Source organism: Dryas octopetala, chromosome 3 (genome assembly GCF_963921425.1).
Source record: "Dryas octopetala chromosome 3, drDryOcto1.1, whole genome shotgun sequence".
NCBI classification, from domain to species: domain Eukaryota; kingdom Viridiplantae; phylum Streptophyta; class Magnoliopsida; order Rosales; family Rosaceae; genus Dryas; species Dryas octopetala.
In genome coordinates, this window is record NC_141368.1 from 23,401,434 (window position 1) to 23,409,747 (window position 8,314).

The 8,314-nt window shown below is 35.8% G+C and overlaps 1 pseudogene; it reads right to left on the minus strand.

Annotated features, from left to right (window-relative positions):
- Positions 1-6,251: 6,251 nt before the first annotated feature.
- On the minus strand, positions 6,252-8,132 carry LOC147291887 (phenylalanine N-monooxygenase CYP79D16 pseudogene; annotated as a pseudogene).
- Between the last annotated feature and the right edge of the window lie 182 nt (positions 8,133-8,314).

Sequence of the window (8,314 nt, forward strand, 5' to 3'; positions counted from 1 at the left end):
TAAGTGCTTAATTAGTCGATTCTTCTTAATTACCACTTATTGGACTTGTTTTCGAAATTAGAATTGAACTTTGTTATCAACAAAAATCACGGCAAGAATGGCCGGATTCATGAATAAGAACACTAGAGTCCTTTAAATGTTTTTGTGGGCGTGCCACTATTTTCGGCCGAGAGGCCTTAATTGATAAGATGTAATTATGTGATTCGCGCTGTGAATCTAACCACTAACCAAACAATTGTGCGGTGAGTAAAGTAACAAGAAACTCGCCTTGGTTCTTAATGCCTTGATCCTCATGGACTTTACTCACTTGGTGACACAACGACTGTAAGCTCAAAGTTAAAGATACAATGAATAACAACTTGTGAAACTGGGTGCAAAAAAGATAATGGATTTTCATGAAAAATGTGTGCGTAATCTGATTATCACGAAATTGAGTAACAATTGTAGTTCTAACAACAAATCTCATAATGAAAAGTCATGAAAAACTAGGATTAAGCCAAAAGAAATTGATACTAAGAACAATGGGATCCTAATAGAGCTAAAACAAAAGGAACAATTTGTTTGAGAACTTGAAGATCTTGAGAAATCTGGAGAAAAATTGTGAGTTGTTGTATATGTTGATTGTTGAACGTGTTGGAGAGACTTCTGAACGTTTAATGCATTCTTTATATAGTGATCATCCTTCTAGGGTTTAGGAAATTTCTTTCTTTGTTGAACTTGAACTCTTCTTGCTTTTACTTCACGCCCAAGACTTCCCATAAATTAAATTCTTAGTTCATCAAGGACTCTCGGCACAATTAGGTTCTTTCTCTTAAAAACACTTACTGATTTGTTAGCTTTTGGAACTTTCTTGCCGTGGGCCATGGTCTTGAACCTGGACTGCAACAAAATCGAACTTCTAGACATAGGCTTGGGCTTCTCCAAGGCTGGAACTTGGGCTATTTCTGGGCTTGGCCGTGCATTCGGCCAAATCCAATTTAGAGTGTAAACAAACTCAAACTGCAATTGAAAGTCAAAGCACTATGTCAACGAATTGATCAGCCTTAGTATGATGACAATAAAATGGAATCCAAATTAATTTTATTTTATTGGCCTGGACTTTTGGCTTTACTCCATCTCAACGAAAATTTTAAGCTAGGGAACTTCTTAGCATATTGACACAATTGAATCAGGAGAAGCACTACTTTTAGTACGGGCTAGCTACGTACTGCTTTTTTTTTTTTTTTTTTCCCAAAAATATGGTGCGTTTTGTGCAGCATTGCATTGAGGCAAAGTTAGTGAGAAGGCACTTAATTTCTAAAAGCAGGGGCTTTGGGATTGCTTTGTGTAAAGAAACATGTGTTACCAAATGCTAAATTGCTTTGTGAATGCCAACCTGACTTCTAATGCAAGTAGTTCACCTTCCAAGTTTAAATGCTTGAGAGTCAAGTCCTAGTTTCAATCCTCTAGACTAGTGTGTTTGGATGGATGAAAAAAACTTAGAATTTAAACAAAACTCAGCATTTAAGAAATTACATGCTCTAATTTCTTTGTTTGGGTCAATAAATACAGAATTTTGTAAATTCTAGATGAAAAAAACTTGGGATTTGAAGGCTGTAAATTCCACCTAAATTGGTGTTATTTTCAAAATTTCAATTTTTACAAAAGAAAAATAAGTCGTGTCGACCATGCCGACACTACCACCACCATCGATCGCCAACATCACCACCACTAACACCACCTCCCCCGCCACCACCGAGACCACCACCATCGACACCACCCCCACTACCGCTGCCGCCGCCACCACCACCACCACCATCACCATCACCATCACCATCACCGCTGCCACTGCCAACACCCCAATTTTCGCCCCCACCATTTCTCCACCGCTTGTGGGCCATCACCCCTACCAATATCGTCAACTCACCACAAGCATCATTTTTATTGTTGCCACCACCACCATCACCATCACTCTTTTTAATTGATGCATCAAAAATTAAAACTACCATAAATTCCGTATTTAAACTTCATTATGTTTACATGTTATCCAAACAAGAGAATTTACATATTCTAGAATTTTAAATCACATCTTTTTAAATTCCATCATTTGTGAATTCTTTAGTAATTTCAAATTACTTCATCAAAACGCATCATTCTAGATAAGAAAAATTGTTGTCATAGTCGTGGCGCGGATCCAAAAATTTTATCTTGAGGGTCATAGTGTAAAACCTATATCTCGGTTGCTGGCCGGCAGCGACTTGCTGGCGGGTGGGGCAGCGGCAGATGAGGCTGGATAAGGGGTTAGGGTTTGAGAAAATGGGAATTGGGGCCGGGATAAATGGTGAATGGGTATGGGTTAATTCAATCGGGTTGCTGTTTGTTAGTTTACTCTAACTATTGTTTTTTTTAATTCTTGGCTCCAAAACAACGTCATTTGGGCTAGGCTTTAAAAAAAAAAAAAACAAGAGAAGAATGCGAGTTGCCTTCTTCAGACATCAGACAACCTTACAACCATTCTAATATTTTGTCGAATAAGTCGATTGTGGGCGTGCTTTCTGGGTAATTGCAGGTGGTCATTCCGGGGGTCAAACTGGCGATTGTGGCAAGGATTTCCAGCCCCTTAGTGGATCCGCCATTGGTCATAGTTGATTTGTATAGGATGAGGATTAAGGTTGGGGGAGGACTACCCCATAGTGTAGTTTAGGGTCACAGGCCTCCTTTGAGACAAAAAAATTGCTTTATGAATGCACCCTAAATGTTGGTGGGTCCTACTTTGGGAAAAAGGAGATGCGTTATTATTGCGGATGGTGATTTTGCCACTCTCTAACTAGATTTTGGCAGACACTCCCCAACTAAGTTTTGGCACTCCAATTACACTTCATGTTGACTAATTATCCTCATTTGTTACTCTAAAAAAAGAAAAGTATTTTCAACGTATGGATATTATATTCAACTTAATTAAAGTATAATTGGAGTGTCATCTCATCACATTTATCATGTCCATAATAAAAAATTTCATTACACCACTAGCCGACTGAAAGATTTTGACAGCATTTTGCATGAGATCTTTGTTGATAATTAAACTGATTATAACATATTGTGTGAAAAACTCCTTTATACACGGAAATTAATTTAGCTCTAGCACAAAGGGATAATGTTGCTCTATTTGGGATGATTTTATTTTAAATTGGTCATTGTCATGCGACTTTTAAAATGAGTTATTGAATTTTCACCCGATGAGCATAACTAAATTTTTATTCTATTTGAAACAACATGAGGTGCATATATATATATTTGAGATAATTAAACTTAGGTTCTTTAGAAAAATAGTTTTTAGATAGAGATCGGGAGTGTGTTAAAATTTATAAAAAAATCCTTTTAATTCATAATAAAGTCCTTTTAATTTATAAATTTTTTTTTTAATTCATAATAAAGTCATTCCCGATTTGAAGGGTATTTACCCATATTTGAAGAGTATTTCCCCTCCTAGGATGTAGAGTGGGTTTTATAAAGCTCAAAATCTTGGAGTTAAAACCTAACATAAAGCCGTCAAAGAAGAAAAATAAAAGGACTTAATTAAAAACCTAAATCACTACCGGTCTTAGTCTAAGAAAGCCTCATAAAATGGACTAAATTCTAAGTCTCTCTATATATTTTAAGCTAGCCGGTATTTAAGATGAAATTCTAAAATATATACTTCTTATTTGAATTTCTACCAAAGAAATATATGATTCTATATATATGACTGTCATCATCATCATAAGTCTTTTCCCAAACAGTTTGGGGTCGGCTACATGAACCCATAAGAGAAAATCAACGCGGATCCATTACATGGATTCCCTTTGGCCATTCATTCTAACTAATGCTTTATTATCGACTAAGCCTAAAAGTTCATATTGTTACGTATGACTTCCATATATCCATGTATTTTTGGTCTCCCTCGTTTCTTTTTACCATTTTCTACCTGAATTTTTTCAATTTTCCTTACTATTGTATCACTATCCCTACGTGATTGTACATGCCTGTACCATCTTAATCGGTTTTCGCGCATTTTATCTTCTATTGGAGAAATTATTCTGTATAACCGATATATTGACACATGGTATAACCAGTGTATGTGTTATGATATGAGTGTATGTTATTAATACTATACTCTACTAATATAAACACATCGTCTAATAATACCCTTACACATTAGATTGGTTATACCACATGACGGTATATCAGTTATACTCTATAATTTTTCCTTCTATTGGAGCTACTCCTACTTTTGACCTAATACACTCGTTTCTAATCGTATACTTTCTCATGTTGCAACATATCCAACACAACATTTTCATTTTAGCTACATTCATTTTATGGACATGTTGTCTTTTAATAGCCCAAAATTTCGTCCCATACATCATTGCTGAACGAATAGCAGACAAAGGCAGTCTTCCATTTCATCCACCCAGTGTTACTCCTATTTGTTACATCCTCATCAATCTCTGGGTGCGACTCTGAGTGTGGGTGCGGTTGAGTGAGGTTTGTGCCCGCGTGCTCCTAATTTTCATTTTAGGTCAACTTCTTTTTTTTTGGGTCAAAGGTCAACTGATATGTTAACAAAATATATATTAAAAAAAAAAAAGCAAAAAAGTTTTATGTCAGTTTTGTTTAGGTGTGTTTGGGTGGGAGCTAGGGGGACATGTAAATTTATTATATTAGTTCACAATTCATACTATGTCTTTGTAAAATTTTTAGAAAAAAGAAAAACATTATATATCAGGTAGAAAAAACTGGTGATTTCTCATCAGAGTTAAGAAATCAGCAAAAAAATTAACTGATATTATTACTTTTACAATATCAGTCACTTTGACATCTGATATAAAAAGGGCGATATCTATTGACAGTTTTGTTGTAGTGCTCATACATATCCTTAAGGAAAATACTTGGGTACTCATACATGAGTACCAAGCTTGTCCTTATAACCAATCATATGAGCCCATGATGGAGCCTACCATCTTCTTTCTCATGATGGACCCGAGCTCATGTGATTGGTTGTAAAGACAAGCTTGTAGTCATTTCTGAGTACCCAAGCAATTCTTTATCCTTAATCATGTTAATATAGTTAACTGGTACTCCTCTTTTCTCTAAGACCCACCACATCACCTCTCTAGGCACTCCATCATATGCTTTTTATATGACTGTATGTAATTAAATTTCACACTTTGTTTACTTAAGTAAATTAATCACATATTAACGAAAACATTTTCCATTCTTATGGTAGCATATAATACTTAAATTCATTTGTTATGCTGAGTTTTGTTGGACTGGATTATTTTTAGGAATTAATTATACTGGACTGTATTGGACTGGAGTAAGCTGGACTAAATGTTATCTTATGTTTGGTGCTGTGTTGGATTATGAAGGTGGATAAACTAAATAACACTGTGTTGTGTTTGGAACATGGCTAAACTAAGCTATAATTATTTTAATTTTCGAATTAATAAAAAAAATTAATTATCTAGGATTAAAAAAATATGAAGCTAACATTAATATTTGAAAAATTATTCACAACAAATTATTATTGCAACAAAGTCAATTCAAATTACCGACTATATACTTTAGAAATCTTGTAAATAAAAACTTTGTGTGTTAATGATCTTTTTGTTTTGCTTTTGCATATATGTATGTCACTCACCTCACTTGGTTTTATTTTCTAGTTATTTAATTACTTTTCCTTCTGATGCCATGAATTATATTACATTATATTTAATTGGAATAAAAAAAGTTTAATTTTAATGTTTCACCCCACGTTCTAAACATTTTTCTTGGAGGACAAACATAGTATATAAAGGAAAAGATATACTACATTATTTATATTATCCTTTTTTTTATCTTATTTGTATATATAGTGTATATTGAGAATATTAAAACCCGTAGTGCATGTGTGCATCACATCATAAAGTAAAATAATTCTATAAAAAGGTTATTTCTTTCTATAACTAACCTCTAATATAAATTCATTTCAATATATTTATTTATGTTTTTTATTTGTAAATTAAATTAGTATTATCTTTGGAAGAGTGAAGGTGATTGCAACCCAGTGCAACAAGAGTTATCAATGAAAGAGCGAAGATGATTGCCCCATAACAGTCACTTGATATCAGATAGTAGTGGATGTTATTCTAGTAATGGAAAGACCCCTTACCCCCTCGGGGTGTTATTGGCAAACAAAACAATAAAAAAAAAAAAAAAAAAAACAAAAAAAAGAAGAAGAATGCAATGGTTTCTTAAGGCGTAGGATACACATTCTTGGGCAACCTTGGTTTTGCAAGCCCGAGTAGTGGCTTAGAAAGAGTAAGATCATGCTCCGATTCAACTAAGCTGCTGGTTGACAGTACCTTAGGTGGGGTAGTCCAAGTGAATCCATGAACAAGTCTGGCCAACAACATAGTGGTCATGGTAGAACCGAGTAGGACACCTGGACATCCACGTCTTCCAGTACTAAATGACAACAAACCTAATTTTGGATCAACTAGAACCACTTCAGAGCCATCAGGATTAAGGTGGCGCTCGGGCTTGAACTGTAGGGGCTCTTTCCAAATTTTAGGGTTGCGACCAAGGCTAAGACGACTTATTAACACATGACTACCTTCTGGAATAAAGTAGCCAGCAACATTGGCATCTGCAGTAGATACATGTGGAACATTGAAAGCTGAAACTGGATGGAGCCTAAAAGCCTCTCTTGCGCATGCCTTGACGTAGTTCAACTTGGGCAAATCTGATTCTTGGACAAGTCTGTCCCTTCCAACCACTTGGTCTAATTCTTCTACTGCCCTTTGGAGTATCTTAGGTTCATTTATCATCTCTGCAAGTGCCCATTCAGTAGCATGTGATGGATTGTCTACTGCGGCCAACATTAGGTCCTGCATGTAAAAATTAACAAATTAAAAGATGTCATGTCACGTAATCCTTTTAAATAGCTTTCTTAATTCGAAGTGGTAAAATATATATTTCAAATTAATGTACGTAGTATATAATATTTTTTAGAACTATTAATTAAGTAAAAATGCAATTAAAAAATTAATTACTTAATAGAGAGCAAAAGTTTGAGAGCTTGAGCGGGAGTTTGGAAAGGAAAGTGTTCTTACAAGAATTTGCGCCTTGATTTCTGAAGATGTTAATAATGGAGCCCCGGTTGAGGGGTTAGTAAGCTGAATTAGAACATCAAGAATGTCTTGAGCCTCCTCACTCTTTTTTTTTATCCCATTTCTCCACAAGTGAATCCTTTCATCAATTACGGGATCATTGTATTTTTTTATACTTTCCAGAGCATTGCGGAGGATCTCTTCGTGACCGTCTAAATCAAAGAGTCGCAACCATGGTAGGTAATCTGATATGCTAAATGCATTAATATATCCGAGAATTTTGAAAAGCGAATCAACATGCTCTATTTCCTCCGGACCTGGCTCACCATCTACCATTCCTTTTCCGAAGGATCTTTTGTTAAGCATCAATTTCCTAATCACATTTCCACAATAATGTTGTGCCACAGTGCGTACGTTCACTATGCCACCCTCGTCAACGTTGCACAAATTATACACACAACTAGTAAGGTGATCAGCTTCTTCCATTCTTTTATCTTGAAGCCAACGGTGCCTTTGAGCTGAAAGCACCTCACTGGTGACGACTCTCCTCATCTTCTTCCATTGATTGCCGTAAGGTGTTAGAGCTACTGTCAAGTAGCCATAGGTTGGTAATTCTGTGGACATGTGAACAGGTCTTGAGGAAAAAGTGCTGTCTTGCCTAAGCAAGAACTCTTGTCCCACTTCAGGAGAAGTAACAGTAATGACATGAACTCTCCCAAGACGGATGCATGCAATTTCAGTGTTCATTTCATCCATCATTCTATGTATCCATCGGAATGCCGGTTTGTTAACGAGCACCCAATGTAGGCACCCAATGATAGGCAAGGGTTTGGGCCCTGGAGGAAGTACTGAACCTCCTCCTCGTTTCGGTTGTTTTTTTTGGTAACCTAGAGGCAGATTTAACGTGTGTATCGCAAGTGTTAAAACTGCCAATGCTATCAAGATGGCCAAGAGAAAGGTGGATGAGATGTTAGTGAATGCCATATAGGCGGAGGATACAGTGGAAGTGGATGTGAATGCCATTATGTTATATATGAAACAAAGCTTTGTGCAACAAGGTCAAATTGTGAACCATTGTTGCAATGTTTCGTACTCGTTCCTAGGAACATACCTAGCCTTATATAGTACTAGATCGATTTTAAAAATGGCAAAGACTGACTGGGTTAGTTGGCATTACGAACTTAATTTATTCTTGTTTTATCTTT